Source organism: Euprymna scolopes, chromosome 13, assembly GCF_053919585.1.
Source record: "Euprymna scolopes isolate OS-2025 chromosome 13, ASM5391958v1, whole genome shotgun sequence".
Classification (NCBI taxonomy): Eukaryota; Metazoa; Mollusca; class Cephalopoda; order Sepiida; family Sepiolidae; genus Euprymna; species Euprymna scolopes.
This window is the reverse complement of record NC_136494.1, coordinates 74,847,983-74,866,275: the sequence shown is the minus strand read 5'-3', so window position 1 is coordinate 74,866,275 and position 18,293 is coordinate 74,847,983. Positions and strand designations below refer to the sequence as shown.

The following is an 18,293-nucleotide window of genomic DNA, read 5'->3' as shown; positions in this document are numbered from 1 at the left end:
AACGATATAGCAAGATTGATTACTCATAATAGAAATTCTACAATTGAGTCTTAATTCGACGTCAGTCAGTCCTGACATATACTTAATGTTACTCTCTAAAATTCACACTAGTTGACATAATCTCTACTTACCGACAAAGCTTCTATATATATAGCATGTATACATAGTCGCTTTTCTTTGATAGTAACAGAATGCACGATTTTGGTAAAAATGTAAGGCAAAGTAAATTGCAAGTGAACGCATTACTCGACAACGCCGGGTAGGTGCAACAAGTTTATCATTAAACAACGCTTCAACACTAAATCATATATTAATAATGTCTGATGTAACAACGATAAATAAGTGGAATTATACAACTATGTCGCAATAACTTTAAATCAGTTATTTTTCTCACTCCGTCAACTTCTTTCTCGCGCCCATGCAAATCACACAAGAAAAATATACTTTCAATTTAAAACATCTAAACCATAGTGAATTCTAAATGTACATTTATACAAAACGCTGGACGAATGTATTTTATACGTTTCTGTAAAATGATATTCGCAGATACTTAATTTGTCTTTATTGCAACATCCCATGCGATATATTTAAACACGTCATTAAACTGAAATCTCATTTTACGCAGCTTTTGCTACCGAGGAAACATTAATGTCTTTCTTTGATTTCAAGGAAGAAATGTATTTTAATTATCAACTTTCGCGTTCATGTTTTAATTAAAATCAGCAATTATAATCTAATCAGCATTGGTAAAGTTAAACAAATTATTCAGGAATACAGTCACGATGTTTAACACGCGACCTCAGTCACTTAATCTATTGAATATACGGCACAAAGTGAATGTTTTAACTATGTCATTAACCGGTATAGTTTTTTTTAGTCCAAAAGCTCATCGAGGGAATATATTTCGAATTCGGTTTAAGCAGATTGCTGATGCCTGTTCTTATTCATTGCCTTCGCCGTGAAGGCAGAATTAAATAAAAAATCTTTTTTTTATATTGAAAAATATAGCTGCACAAAAACACGCAATCGGAGTTGAAACAAATAAAAAGTCTTTTACTGAGTTATTACCAAACAAAATACTACACTTTGATCTAATCTAAAAGCCAATAAGCCATATTAACTCATGCGTATTTTAAGAAAGTATTACTTTGCTTCCCTTTTTTATAGATTCTTATGTATTCTATGATGGCAGTCAACTACAAAGGATATCGGAGGGATTAAGATAGAGTTCTATCTGCAGTCACACACGTACATAAGAAATACTATATATATATATATATATATATATATATATATATATATATATATATACAGAGAGAGAAAGAGAAAGATAGAGGGAGAGAGAGATTTTGTTCTTGCAAATGGAGTCAGAAATGGCTTCGTTGCCGGGTTGGAGTGATTCGACCGGTGTTAACCGTGACACCCGGCACTGATGATTCCCGAAAGATGAAACACTAGTGTCTGTAGGTATTTAATTATTACAGTAAATAGTAATATATATATATATATATATATGTGTGTGTGTGTGTGTGTGTGTGTGTGTGTGTGTGTGTGTGTGTGTGTTATTTGGGTTTTTTTTCGATGCGTTTTGAATGAATTCAATTATTTACGAAAGTGCATTTTTACCTAAATGCGAGTTTAGAATGTCAATTTTAAGTCTAAAGACTCAAAATTTGATATACAGAGTACTCAGATTTGGGAAAATCGATGTGATCGGTTTTTGGCCAGAAATTTGGCGATTAAGAGGTCAAAGTTCAACGATTTGACCTTTGAGAACTCTACCAAACTCTTCCGACAATTTTGGGGCTACGCACTTGAAATTTTAGATATAGGTTGCTTGGACATGGATCTAACTTAATAACTTGATTTGAGCCCAAAACAATAAATTTAAAGGGTTATAATAGGGGTTAAAGTTTAAAAAAATTGACCTCTGCGGTCTCTTCGAAATTACTCAGACAATGTCTGGTCTAAATATTTGAAATTTTACATAAGGGTATTCAGAGATAGGGCAAGCTTTTTCATCAGTTTGGGTCGAATATTTTTAGTTACCAATATATAAATGCATGTATGTATGTCTGTTTGCATGTGTGCCTTAAACTTTCAAGAGAGGGGACGGATTTTACCAAGATCAGTATCGTTTTTAAGTTCGACATTTCATACGACAAATATCGAATGATTGGCTAAAAACATTAATATCTTCCCCTTCAACTAGGCACTTTTCTACAGGGGAGGTCACTTTTTTCGCCGATATTTTTTAACGTTATCCTTAATTTTTAAAAAGTGTCGCTTCCGGTTTGGCGATGGTCATAACAGGATAAACGTTAGGTTTTACTCCGTTCTTTTCCTCGTTTGCGGTACGGGTTTGAGCCTGCCTTCCTACTACCACTTTTTTTTTCGCTCAACATACACATCCAAACACCCGGGCAACGTCGGGCTGAAATGCTAGTATATGTATAAAAGTGAACATGTCTGTTTGTCTTTTCCCTATTGTAGCTAAGGAAGACTATTATATAGAAAGGCGTTATCTTACATATTCACACTTTTTAATATATACATATGCACATAACCTTATGAACAGTACATGGAGCTCGCGCAAAATCGAGCGAAACTGCTAGTATATATATATATATATATATATATATATATATATATATATATATATATATATATATATATAAGTGAACATGTCTGTCTGTGTGTCTGTGTACATTTTACTACACAATAACTTTGTCAATTTTCAGTCTACAGACGCGAAATTTGATATACAGGGTACTCAGATTTTCGAAAATCTTTGTAATCTGTTTTTGGCCAGAAATTTGGCTGTTAAGGGTCAAAGTTCAACGATTTGACCTTTGAGAACTCTACCAAACTCCTCCGACAATTTTGAGTCTAAACACTTGTACATTTTTATATAAGTTTCTTGGACATGGATCTAACTTAATAACTTGATTTGAGCCCAAAACGATAAATGTTGAAGGGTCATAATGGAGGTAAAAGTTTAAAAAAATTGACCTCTGCGGTCTCTGCCAAATTACTCAGACAATTTCTGGTCTAAACATTTGAAATTTTACATAAAGGGTATTCAGATATAGGGCAACCTTTTTAATCGGTTTGGGTCAAAAATTTTTAGTTACCAATATATAAATGTACGTATGTATGTATGTATGTTTGCATGTCTGCCTAAAACGTTTGACAGAGGCAACAGATTTTACCAAGATCAGTATCGTTTTGAAGTTTGATCCTTCAGACGACAAATATCGAAAAATTTGCTAAACATCATTACTATCTTCACCTTCAACTGGGCACGTTTCTACTGGGAGGGTCGCTTTTTTCGCCGATATTTTTGAAAGTCATCCTGTGCTTTCGATTGTCTAGCCTGAATTTAAATATGAGTCACTTCCGGTTGGGCGGTGGTTGTAACAGCAAAGGCGTAAGTCTCCCACCCCGTTCTTTTCCTCCTTCGCGGTACGGGTTCGAGTCTGTATTCCTACTATCACTTTCCTTTTTCTTTTTTTTTTGCTCAACATACACATTCAAACACCTGGGCAACGCCGCGCTGAAATGCTAATATATATATATATATATATATATATATATATATATATATATATATATATATATATATATATATATTTAAAGGAGATTAGAATAATAGTCTAAAGAGCTAAGTGTATTTTAATGTAATAGTGAAATTACTAGTTTAATTAAAATACAGGAAATGCTCGTTGTAATTTAGATATATAATAAGCTCATTACTTAATATTAAATTATAAAACTTTTAAAAATTTAAAAATTTTAAAACTTTTAAATTATAAATCACATTACTTAATATATATATATATATATATATATATATAATGTATGCATTTAGTCGATATTATATTCTTGTTAGTCTGTATTTATGTTGTCTGTGTATCCATGGCAAACTCCACGGCCGATCTGGTTGAAAATTTTATGCACATTTGAAATAATTAGGTTCAACGTAATAAATATTATGGCATTTATTTGATGATACTATAACTTTCTATACAACTGTAATCTAAGACTCTTTTTTCTGTATATTAACTCCTTTTGGAATCTACCAAGTCGATCTGGCTGACGTTTTAAGTAGACCTTTTTATGATAGTGTGCACTGAACTAAATATTATGGCATCCTTTGATGCACTGTTATGGCTTTATAGGGATTTATATTTAATGCAAAAAACGATCACAAAATTATACCATATTTAGTAATAAACTTGACACAAAATACCCATTCTCCTGAAATGGGCTATAACATGTACTCGTTTTGAACCGGCGAAAAGTTTAATAATCTATATTTGCAACCTAAACTAACGAAACCTGTAACTACGATTTTTTTACCGGATGTATTCGCATTGGCTAAATAAAATTATTTACACACTATTTGAAGACACTTGTTTTGAATAGAAATTTGAATATTTTGAAAACTTTCGGTGTCAGGAAAATGATAAAGTCATTCTTATGTCCCTTTTGTTGGTGTTATTCCTGCTCGAAACTGGAGCGAACGCACACGTCAAAAATGTACAGCTCGTCCTTTTAAATTTCTTCTCCAGGACTTTCTTCCTCTATAACAACAAAAATTGAAGAAAAAAAACACGAACTGACTAACTACCCTGATGAAGCTATTTTGGCGAAATATTGGACTTACAACCACAAAAGGCATAAAAATTTTTTTATCATTTTCCTGACACCTAAACTTTTCAAAATATTCAAAAATGATTTATTTTTCATTATCGATTACCAACATAAAAGATTAAGGAAATCTATATTTATTGAATACGAACAACCCCAAATGTTAAGAAATTTACTCTTGAATGTTCGTTTATTCCTATTTTTCTCCTCTACTTTGCTGTTTATAATAATCATATTATACTTTTCGAAGTTTAGAAATTGACTAAACGTAATTATTTCTGCCGGCGGTCAGGTATATTCAACATTTAACATTTTTTTTCATTTTAAGCCGTTTTGAGTTTAAAGTGATTAAACTATCGAAGTCGTCTTATCCATTGAAAATAGTTACCTTTTACTTTTTTCGATTTATAGATAAATCTATTATCAGATTTATATTTATCGGTCACTATCTGATTTTAGTCATTCTTAACCTATTCAATATTTCCAACATGCGAACACTATTGACATTATTACTTTATCTATAAAAACATAATATTTCTTCACTTACAAAACACGCTGTTGCTAATGAAGAAATACTAATCATTAATCCTGTAAGTGTGTTTTCTCAACAGCAACGTTTCTCTTTTTAATTTTTTTTTTCAACAGAGTTTGTACGTTCTTTTCTAGACTTTAAGCGATCGCTCGTAGGAGGTACCATAATAACAGAATTTAGTTTAATGCTACATCAGCAGATCTTAATCAACCTTTATTTAAGTGACCATAAACTTCCACAAATATGCATATAAAAACTTGAATCATTACGGGAGAGAATTTGAATGCCTACAGAGGAGAAGCTAGCTAGAACTTGTGTGCCAACTGGACGGGACTCGAACTACTATGATACTCCGTCCTTGAGTGCCTAAGGTCTATTTGTACATGTATTTGTCATAATTACCTTGAATGAAATAGTGCCCCTGAAGTAAAACCATGATTAAATAGTCAAAATAGCAGTGTATTAGAAGTCCGACTAATCCAACTAGGTATGGCTTACACGAGGATTGGTGCACATTCTAGTAAAATAGTAGGTTGGATACCCCATAAGATAACATTAATTTTTGCTTTTGAATCAAGAGTAAAAGATCAAATAGATAGATAACATTGTTCGATGGTTGGTAAGTGAGACAAATAAATTATTTCTACATTAAATTACTGTTTAAATGATAAAAGACAACTGTGATGCGAATATATATATATATATATACACTTGTGCCCGATATTATTCATACCCCTCGGATCTTTGAGATTTCTATAAGAATATTGCTCAAACCAGAAGGTAGACAATATTAAAGGGATCTCAAACAATAAATCAAGCATAAGCATTTAATTTAAACTCAACAAATAAATAAATTATGCAAGTTTGAAACATTATACAAAGAAAAACAATAATGGCACTAGTTCAAAATTATTCATACCTCTCTTACTAATAGTCAATAGCATGCCATTTATTCTTAATAACTGCCTGTAACCGTTTGGGATATTTATCAACAAGGTTTTTACAAGCATCAACACTGATTTTTGACCATTCTTCAATGCAGTAGTTCTCCAAATCCCTCAAATTTCTAGGTTTCCGCTTTTTAACCTCAGTTTTCAATATGTGCCAGAGGTTTTCGATAGGGTTCAGGTCGGGACTCTGGCTAGGCCATTCCAAAACATTAATTTGATTATCCTCAAACCATTTCTTGACTATTTTGGCAGTATGTTTTGGATCATTATCCTGTTGAAGGACCCAGTTTGGTCCTAAATGGAGCTTCTCCGCATCCTGTCTAATGTTTTTCTGGAGTATCTCCAAATATTGCTCCTTCTTCATGGTTCCATCTATCTTGACCAAACTACCTGGACCACTAGCCGAAAAGGAGCCCCAAAACATTAGGCTACCACCACCATGTTTCACCGTGGGTATGGTGTTCTTTGGGTTTTAAGCTTCTCCTTTCTTCCTTCAAACGTAAGAAGCATCCATATGGCCAAACAATTCAATTTTTGTTTCGTCAGTCCACAAAATACTTGAGAAAACGGACTCTGGAGAATTCACATGGGTCCTAGCAAACTTTAGACGTGCTGCAAGGTGTTTTCCGGTGTGCAATGGAGTCCTTCTTGGTCTTCTTCCTTTCAGACCATTTTCATGCAGAGTCCTTTGCAATGTTTGCCTTGATATTTTTATGCCAGAAGACTCCAGATTTTCTAAAATGTCCTTATTAGTGGTGGTTGGATTTGAATTAACACTTCTTACAATATTCCTGGTGGCTCTAGCAGACAGTTTCCTTTTCCTTCCTCTACCAATCAAGTTGTTTGTTGTGTGGTGGCTCTGGAATTTTTTGATGATGCTCTGTACTGTTGCTGTAGGGACCTCAAATTTCTTGGAAATTGACTTGTAACCTAAACCATCCTTATGTGAATTCACAATTTTAGTCCTAAGATCATTACTAAGCTCTTTTTTCTTCCCCATTCTAATAATTTTTATTCTTTTATTGGTTTTCAGTTGATATCATTTTAATTTCTGAAAAATGCAAAAAACGAAATGAAATTAATCAAAGGTTGTATAAAAGCATTCAAAATAAGAATCAAACAGGAAACAAACAGTCAGAAACTCGATTAATACTGAAAAAATAAGGGGTATGATTATTTTTGAACATTGCAGATTTTATAAATAGCTGTATATTTCTTTTATTACAAGTATCCCGAGATTTTAAAATGACGAAAATGATCAGAAGAGGTTTATTAAGAATATGTATCAATATGGACGTAAACAATAAATTCTTACAAAAGTTACACCTAATAAACTCAATTTTCAAGGGGGGTATGAATAATATCGGGCACAAGTGTATATATATATATATATATATATATATATCGTATGTATCTCGTACAGAGATTAACTGTTAGCGCCAGGAAGAGTCCGCTTGATTTTTGAGAACTTCGATTGAAGTAAAATGGCGAAAAAAGTACACGATGTTAAGGAATGCTGTTTGCTTATATTTTTCATCCTGTTTGCTATTTTACTTTGAGACAGAACAGCTACGTGATTTCATTAAAATTCGAAATATATAACACCTTCAAACTTTACTTTAATTAAATGCACAATATAATTCGATTGAGCTATGAAAAAATATTTCATTTACCAAAAGAACGTTCTTTCTTACATTTAGACAATGAGATGTATTTTCGTATTTTCAGAAAATAATTGAACAACTTGCTTGATTTACTATGTCATGTTATGATCTTATTTAACAATAATGAAATATTCCTGAACGGAAATCAAAAGTGAAGCCTTGTGATTTTAGCCCGAAGTTCTATTTGAATTTATTAATAGTTAGAAAATAACATTTTGGGGTGACGTCATATGATTTACGTTATGTTTCAAAACATCAATTAAAACATGAATGATAATAAAAAAAATTAATAGATGAATGTGTAAACGTCATATATACCGTTCAAAATTATTTTAAATGTTCAGAAATGTATTTGTTTCTTAACAAGTATATATTCCTCACAGAATAGCAACAAATTATGTACCCACCGGTCGCATATTTTCACGCTGGTATGATAAAAATTATATAGATATATGTTCCGATGCAACTGACACACTTGACATTTTCAATGAATTTCCCGGTTCAAATAAATATATTGCAATTCAAAATTCAAATTCAAATTCATTATATTTTTTCATACTATGTATTATTATTTGATAGTAGAACCTCGGAATACTGCATTAAAAATTAATAAAAATATACAGTACAGTAAATAGGGACTTTTTCAGCCTTGTACAGACTATGGATACCCACAAAGGGGTGCCTATGCGTGAAATTCCTATGACAGGAGTTGCGCATTGTCCAAGCACACCTCTCCTGAGTCGACATTGTTAAATACCAGTGGCAAGTGAAGTGTCGGTACAGGATGAGTGTAAACAAATTCCAAGATAAGCGGAGAGTATATACAGCGCCTAGAATTCCCAAATGGGCACTCATCTGGTACTAACCAGGCTCAACGTTGCTTAAATTCGTAGTTAACCATAGTCTATCAAAGACTTAAGAGCCCCTTTTTAATACGGAATAATCGCGTTGACACGCCTTTTATCGTCAGTACAGTATATAATACACATGTATATAATAAAATAACATTATTATTAACACCGTAATTCGGGGCAAATACCGTAACCGGGGTCTGGAAAAAACACCGTATTCCATATCGTAACCTGAAAAAAAGTAGCCTATGACCACTGTATCCCGAGGTTTTACTGAACTTTGATTGAGACAGAATAGTTACATGATTTTATTAATTCAATTTTGTGAGACAACACTTTAGTAGCTAGTTCCCAACGCGAGAAGATATCAGAATTTATATATGTATGTAAAAAGTATATATAAAACTTCATTCACGAATTGTCTCTCCACAGCGACAGTTTAACATAATGGAAAAATGTAGTTTTCGTATAAAGAAGCCCTCTCGATTGGGACTAACTGGTCACTCTTTAAAAAGGTTTACCCTCGATTAATCAATGACAGAACAGATGAAGTGTAGTGTAAGAACAGACACATGACGCCAATGACTTATATTTATTTGTCTTTTCCTCAGGTCCTGTAGAGACAGTTCCTAAATGGAGTAACATGAATTATTGTACGTCTACTTATGAACTCTAAATCACACCATGTAAAAGCGAGGCTCATATAAAGAAATTCAAAGACACCGACGCACACTGTGCTGTAGTAGTGGAGCAATATGTTTATCCTTAATGGCGGAACTCTTTAAAAAAAAAAAAAAGATTTGTAGAAATAAGCAGAAAGTATGTAATGATTTCCATCTCCATCTACCAGTTATAATGACGTGTCTGTCTATAGAAAAAGAATACATCGATTTACAACCATCAACTCACCAACCACCCCAATCTTCCGGTGCTTGAAGCATATTATGCAAGAATACACAAATTTGTCTAAACAAACAAGATTATATGCACATTTTAATTGAATATTTGTATTCATTCAGCGTCAACTGTCACTTAGAGTTAAAAGAGAATTATCGATTAATTAATTTCCTTTTAGAATTACAATAACTGCTTTCCGATCTTCGAGATAAAACATATATATATATATATATAATATATATATAATATATATATATATAATATATATATATAATATATATATATATATATATATATATATATATATATATATATATATATATATATATATATATATAGGGTGTCCGTAAAGTTACTATACAGTCTTATTGTTTTATTGTATTACATTTGTATTAATAGTTAATATTTATTTTTTTACAGGTTTATTTAATCAAGCATGCCACGCAAGCTAACTTTGGAAGAGCGCAAATTTATTTTGAAGCTGAAGGCCTCCAATTTGAATATTTGTCATAGAAATTGTTTGCCTTTTCGGATGTAACACGTGTATTTTCTGAGATTTTTATAAACATAAAGGTGCTATTTCTTTTTATTTCTTTTGTTACAAATAAATATTTTCATACAACATCTTACTGTACTGTTAATATATTACAGGGTGTCTGTATAGTAACTTTACGGACACCCTGTATATATATATATATATATATATATATATATATATATATATATATATATATATATTAATAATAATAATAATAATAATAATATTAATAATAATAATAATAATAAAATATATATAATTATCCACTACACGCGTTCCGTCGTCTACGACTAATAAATTCGCACGACTAGTACATTTATCGCGTTTTTATGAAGATGTTTTCATTTATTTTTGTTAACGATACTTTTTGAATAAATTCAATTATTTATACGAAAGTGCATTTTTACCTAAATACGAGTTGGGAATAATTTTCCCTTTGACCAATTTAGTACCCGCTAAATGGGGAGCGGCCTGTATATTATTTATTTTTGTTTTAATATAATTACCCACTGACACGTGTTCCCTCGTCTATGACTCATCAGAGTGGCTGAATCTGGCGATATTCGAAATCAGGACCCCATGATAAGAAGCCTAAATCTCTACCACGCGGCTAATCTCGCACACCTACTAAATGTAACGCGTTTGTGTGTGTGTATGTGTGTGGTGGTCAGCCCCTTTAAGGACACGGTTCTTATTGTTGAGCACTCTAAGTTAAAGTTTAAAGTCGGTCACTTAAGCTTACACACGCAGATGTTATAATCATTAGATCACTATCACTGTAGTAACATTTAAATATAAATGTTTAAATTTCAACTGTACTTCTCGCAGTGAACGTTGGCCGTGAGGATTCATGCTTATGTCTGTAAGTATTAAAATAATTATATTAATAAGTATAGTAATATTATATATATATATATGTGAAAGTGTATGTCTGTGTGTGTCTGTCTGTGTACATTTCCCTACACAATAACTCTGTCAATTTTCAGTACAGACTCGAAATTTGATATACAGGGTATGGAGATTTGGGAAAATCTTTGCAATCCGTTTTCGGCCAGAAATTTGGCTGTTAAGTGGTCAAACTTCAACGATTTACTTTATGAGAACTCTACCAAACTCCTCCGCCAATTTCGGCTATAAACAATGGAAATTTTAGATATAGGTTCTTGGGACAAGTATCTAACTTAATAACTTGATTGGAGCCAAAAATTAAATGTTAAGGAGTAATAATAAAGGTCAAAGTTAAAACAATTTGATCTCTGCGGTCCCTACCGAATTACTCAGACAATTTCTGGTCTAAACATTTGAAATTTTACATAAAGGGTATTCAAAGATAGGGTAAGCTTTTTTAATTGGTTTGACTCGAAAATTTGAGCTACCAATATATAAATGCATGTATGTATGCTTGCATGTCTTCCTAAAACCTTCGACAGGGGTGACGGATTTTCACAAGATCAGTATTGTTTTGAAGTTCGATCCTTCAGACGACAAATACCGAAAAATTGGCTGAAAACATTCATTTCTTCACCCTAAACAGGACAATTTTCTACAGGGAGGGGTCGCTTTCTGACCGATATTTTTGAAAGTCATCCCCTCTTTTCGATTATCTAGCCTTAATTAAAACCTACGTCACTTCTGGTTTGGTGATGGCCGTAACAGCAATGACGTCACGTTTTTACCCCGTTATTTCCCCCTTCGTGGTACGGGTTCGAGCCTGCTTTCCTACTACCACCTTTTTTTTTTTTTGCTCAACATGCACCTCCAAACAACCGGGTAAGCCGGACTGAAATGCTAGTAATATATATATATATATATATATATATATATATATATATATATATATATATATATATATAATACGAAGTAATGGAGAAATATAAAGGTCTTTGCCGCTTCTCTTCCAATTTTCGAATTTTAATCATGTTAAATCACACTTCAATTCCTTTTGTCGGATTGATTGCTGCTATTTCTTCTGATGAGTTAAGGGCATAATAAATTCACTGATTGATATAATAATTAAGTGATTGATTTTGCGCTACGAAACAGATACTGTAAAGAATTGTAGAAGTCAACCGAATTAAAGGGAATAAATTATAAGATGGTCAACATCATGAACTTTGGAATTTATTTTGTCATTTATTCTCTCTTTCTCTATCTCTATCTATCTCTCTATCTCTCTCTCTCTCTCTCTCTCTATATATATATATATATATATATATATATATATATATATATATTAGTGATGGGACGAGTCCTATATTTTGCTCGATTCATGTGCAATTACCGGTTTTAAATTCGATTCCCGATTCCGATACAAGTACATATTCAGATTCCGATTATAATAACGAAAACACCCAAAAGAACACATCAATAGCACAAAAAGTAATCATCTCCGCAACAACCGAATGAGTTCATTAAATGGTGTCGTTTTAACTTTGCTTAAATAGAGATTTTCCGATATCCTGAGCTACTCTCACCGCCATATTATCAAGGATGAAACTGATGCTTGAGGTTAAAATGTAAATATACTTATATTTTAAATACCAATTTTTTTACACCATATTTTTTTTATTTCTATAAAAACAGATATGTCCATTGTTTCATGTTTCATCAATAACTTACATTTAAAAAATAATCACCGAGAAATTCCCATTCATTTGAAAATTTGACTCCGGCCATATTTTTTTTTTACTTCTGCAGAGGTTTTTTCGGTGGAGGTATATTTTTGGATTAGAAATAATCATTCATTAAACCATCATTCATATTTTTGGAGGGAGTATATTTTTAAATTAGAAATAATCATTGATTAAAACTTCATTCATATTTAGTTTCATTTCTGAAGCGAACATTACTTCATTAATATTTTTAGTAGACTAAGCACTGGCCTGTTTATCACAAGGGAAATTACCCAGGTTCTCAGTATATATAGTGCCAGTAATACCTACACCGATGGAAGAAGCGACAGTAATACCACTGACTAGTTGCGTGCAAGCCAGTTATACCCGTTTCCTACCTTTGTATCTGTGATGTTAAATACACTTGTTCCTCAAACCAACCTCGCCTTGATTTTCTTCTTTTTACTATTGCGCCACGTCACAACAGATTGGCGACGACAGAATCGAAATTAAAATAAAAGAATTCGCTAGATCTTTACAACAAAACTCCTTTGCCATTTTAAACAGATATTCGGGGCGCAAGGATTAACAGCAAATTAATTACTACTATAGTAATTTGGCGATGTAAAAATAAAAAATAAAAACTTGCTATCAAAAATCTACGCGAATAAACTGAACATATTAACTCCAAGTGTTTCGAAAAAAAAAATGTTCTCTCTTCTTTTTCAAGAAACCAGGGTTTTTTTTTCACGGTGAGACTCTCTTTCTTCAAAGTTAAAGACTTGTCAAGATAAATAATATTCAAATTAACTACCAAATATCGGGTAAGTCCTCGTTATTATTGGGATAACATCTGATATTTGAACAAAACACGTTTGAATATTGATTAGTAAAGCAGTCAACAACAGATTTGTCAAGGGAAAGAAAAACAGACAGTGAAAAGTATATATCCGAGTACGCTATTTGTGCTTAACAAAAAATTGTTAAATCAAGTCATATTTTTGCAAAGCACAAAAAGGTTAAAAATAAAACTGAATTTCCTTTACAAATTAGTCGACTCTTTAAAGCAACGGATTTTATTTTTTACTACGTAAAACTCCGGGCCAATAAAAAAAAAAAGTTTTTTTTAACAAATGTTATTTCGCTAGACTTGTTTATTATGAGAAATACCGCGTGCAACATATTAAATTTTCAAAAGGAATTTTTCTTAACGTCTGTTCTTCAAACAAAAGAATTGGGGGAAAGAACACTCGAATTGACTTTTTGCTAAGAAATAATATATTTCTTGTTTTGTGTATTAGTTGAGCAAGCTAATGATATTACGTAAGCCGTGGGAAAACTGATTTTTTAATACAAGTGTAAATAATGTGGTGCGTAAAATGAATTCGTTTACGATGAACGCGGAATTCACATAGTCTCTTCCTCAATTGTTCAAATTTCAAATGGAACAAAACATCGCTTTGCAAAATTAACAAATGCAACGACAACTTGAAAGTGAGAAGATATTTTAAAAAAGCTTTTGGAGCAACAGAATCCCCAAAGAAAAATAGAAGATAGATTTCTAAAACGTATGCTGAACAGAAAGAATTGCCGACCATACGAGAAGAATAGTTTGAAGAAAGATTGGTACAACCACAGAAACGCTTCGAGGAGATATTTATGAAAACACAGTAAGAACAGAGAAAAAATTTGAAGGCAACACAGTTAAGGAAAGCAAACGATAATGATAATGCATTCTGCCTGACGGCTATGTAGAACGCTATTGAAAGTTTCAATTATAATCCAGAAGACGATGTCACATTCGCTCATTTCTATAGAAGATATGAAGATATTTTTGTATCGGATAGCGGTACATGGACAGACGCTAAAAAGTTAGGTGCTTGCTAAGAAAATTGGGAACAGCCGAGCATACAAAGATCGTGAATTTTATCCTTCCAAAAAAGACCAGTGAGTTGAACTTCCAAGAGAAATTTACTCTATTAACAGAACTGTTTTCTACGAAAACTTTTCTTATTCACAGGAAATATAAGTGTATGAATATAACTAGCAGAGAGGAAGATGACTACACCACTTCTGAAAGTATAGTAAATAAGCATTGCGACAACTTTAAACTGGAGGAATTATCATCAGATAATTTTAAATACTTAATATTTGTGTAAGAGCTGGTGCTTAAATAAAGACTCTGAAATCAGGCGTCGTGTTTTAAATAAACTCAGAAAAGGAGCCGAATTTAAAACTACAAAGCTTAGCGAAAGATTATAAACGGTTTGTTGCGTTGAAACAGGACAGCCGTGACATAAAGGAAAACGTAGTATCGCACAATAAAAAGATCCATCAGAGGAAAAAGGGACTTAAATAATAACCAGAGGTAAAAACATGGAAAAGATCCACATGGACCGTGTTGGAGATGTGGAGATAAACATTGGTACAATGAGTGTCCGTACAAATTCAAAAAATGTGACAACTGCTACCAGAAATGGCATAAGGCATCACATTGTAAAAAAAATCTGGTAGAAAAAGACATCCATTAAACTCACAAAAAATGAAAATGAGGAACGAAATATCTGGAAATGTGTACGGTTTAAAATGTTTAAAAAGAAAGTAAGACTACAGCTTGATAGTGGGTGCGACATTTCCATAATTAATATACAGACATGTAAGAAGCTTGGGAGACCCACAATGATTAAATCACATAAAACGACGAGAACCGTCAGTGGAGAAAAAGTCATCTGAGAAGGAGAATTATTGACGAATATTTTTTTTCAGAATAAGACCGAAAAAGCACAATTTTTTGTTATGCGAAAATCAAATGATCTCTTTCGAAAAGTTTAGAATATGAGATTTGCCTTTAAGCCCCGTTTGCCAAAATGTTGAGGATTCGAAAGTGGAGCCAGAAAAATTTAAGAGGGAGTTAAAAGAAAATTTTCCAGGTGTATTTTACGCGGTCTTGGCAGGTGTACAAAAGCGGTAGCAAAATCTGAAGTGAACGCAAATTAACTGCCAGTGTTCAAAAGGAACAGAAATATTCCATACGCTGCTATAGAACAAATAGACGGTGAATTAGAAAGACTCGAAAATATAGGAGTCACTGAAAAAATTGATCACGGTGAGTGGGCTACACCAACAGTTTAGATCAAAAAGAAGAACAAAGAGATTCGGGTTTGTGCCGACTTCCCTGGAGACTTAAACAATGCATTAAAAGTTCAGCATTTTTTTCTTCCGAGCCCTGAAAAAATATTTGCGAAACTGAGTGGAGGGAAATATTTGTCTAAAATCGACTTTAGTAACGCGTATTTACAAGTTCCAGTCGACGAGGAGCGCTTAAAGCTGCTATGTATCAATACCCATAAGGGATTGTATAAGTTTAACAGACTTTGTTGGGGTCAAATCGCTCCTGCTATTTTTCAGCGAATTATTGACATTATGTTAAATGGGTTGGGCTTCGCAGAAGGGTATCTGGACGATGTGTTAATGAACTGGGCTAGCAAATAACAATACAAGTCTCATGTAAACCAAGTATTCAAAAGGATCCAGAATTATGGATTAAAACTAACACAGGAAAAATATAATTTTCTCATGGAAGAAATAAAATACTTGGGGCAAATAACCGATGATCATGGAAGATTCCAGATCCAGATAGATCGAGTGCAATAAGGGGCATGCCTGCTCCAGAAAACATTGCGTCTCTTCAAAGTTTCTTAGGTTAGACGAATTACGACAATGTATTCGTACCAAATATGCATAAACTAAGATCACCCTTAAATGAACTGGACGCAGGAGTGCAGAGAGGGATTTTAGGAAATTAAAGATATGTTAACGTGTGACTTGTTACTGGCACATTATAATCCCAAGCGTGATATTTTAGTTGTTAGCGCTGCCAGCGCATATAGCATAGGAACATGCATATTACATAAAATGGATGATAGAAAAGTAAAACTCAAAGCCCATGCCTCCCGGGCACTTCTACTAGCAGAAAATAACTGCTCGTAAATTGAGAAGAGGCGCTAAGCATTATATTCGTGATAAATCAATTTCAACGATTCTTGCACGATAGGAAATTACTGTTGCAAACAGACCACAAACCATTATTAACGATTTTCGGGTCGAAAAAGAGACTACCACCAGATACGGCGAATTGACTCCAATTATGGGGTACCATTTTTCTGGATTACAATTTTCAAATAGAGTATCTACCATCTACAAAAACTTTGCCTTGCAGACAGTTTATCAAGGTTAATACCTAAGCAGATAGAAATATTGGAGGATATGGTAATAGCAGCCATTCATGCGGAAGTTGAAGTAAAAAATACATTATGTAACACGATAAGAGAACTTTCAGTAAAGCTTGATAGGATTAAGAGTAAGGTAGAGGTAGACGAATTTATTATAAGTGCGAACGAAAAAAATCAGCAGTAACCAAATGAATGAGGAAATTTATTCAATTTGCGATAACGTCTTGTTATATAACGACAGGGTTGTAATTGCAAAGACATTACAGAAAAGAATGCTCAGGGAATTCGATGTAGAACATCTAGGCATATCAAGAAGGAACCGTCTCATGCGCTCTTTCGTTTTCTGACCTAAGATGGATAAGGATATTGAAGAAAAAGTCAGGGAGTGTAGAGGATGGACATTAGCTATGAAAGCTCCTCCGACTGAATTCGGATCGTGGGCAAAACCTGACCGACCTTGGTCTAGAATTCATTTAGACTTTGCGGTACCGCTGGATGGTTTCTAATATTTCATTGTTGTAGACAGTTTATCGAAGTGACTGGAAGTACTAGAATGCAAGAATCCCACATCCGAGACAACTATCGACTTTCTGTATGAACTATCTGTTAGGTTTGGAGTAGTAGACTGCATTGTCACAGAAAATGGAACGCAATTCACGTCTAACAAATTTAAACATCTTTGCTAGGATCATCTAATCGAGCACATAACCATTCCACCATACCATTCAAGAAATAATAGACAAGCAGAGAGATTCGTTGATACATTCAAGAGATCTCTGAAAAAAAAAACTAATGGATCACCAACGGGTAAGTTTATCCAATAGATTTTACAAGTGTACATGGTCACTGCGAATCCAAACATCGAAACGTCGAAGACACCTGCGGAGGTCATGTTCGCACGCAAGGTTAGATCGTTTTCCACAGGTTGTTACCAAACCAGAATAGGCCGAACCTAAAAAAAACTAGTAACAAAAAATAAAACGGTATAAAGTTGGCGAAAGAGTTTTCCACAAGATCCATAGAAGTAATAGGGGTCTTTGGGAGCCCGGCACTATTGAGCAACAAATAGGCAACATGGTCTATATGATTAAGGGAACAGATTTCGTGCACAAACGTCACACTAATCAAATCCGGAAAAGATATTCGAACAGTGAGATGACATCATGAAGACAGTTTTTGATACTTTTCAGGCGCCAGAAACAACTCCAGGGAATAGGAGGTCAAAAAGAAAACGGAAATCAACTGAGTTGATTAGAGTGAACCCAAAGAAAAACCGTTATTAATTCCCAGGCGGAATATTTTCAAAGAGGGGTGTTGCACCGACCTTTCTAATGCCAGGGGAAATTACACCGGTTCTCATTATA

General features: G+C 33.2%; 1 protein-coding gene across 1 annotated transcript in view; it reads left to right on the top strand.

Annotated features, from left to right (window-relative positions):
• LOC145292074 (uncharacterized) overlaps positions 1 to 18,293 on the top strand; it is a 547,340-nt gene that overhangs the window by 328,286 nt on the left and 200,761 nt on the right. The window lies entirely within an intron of this gene.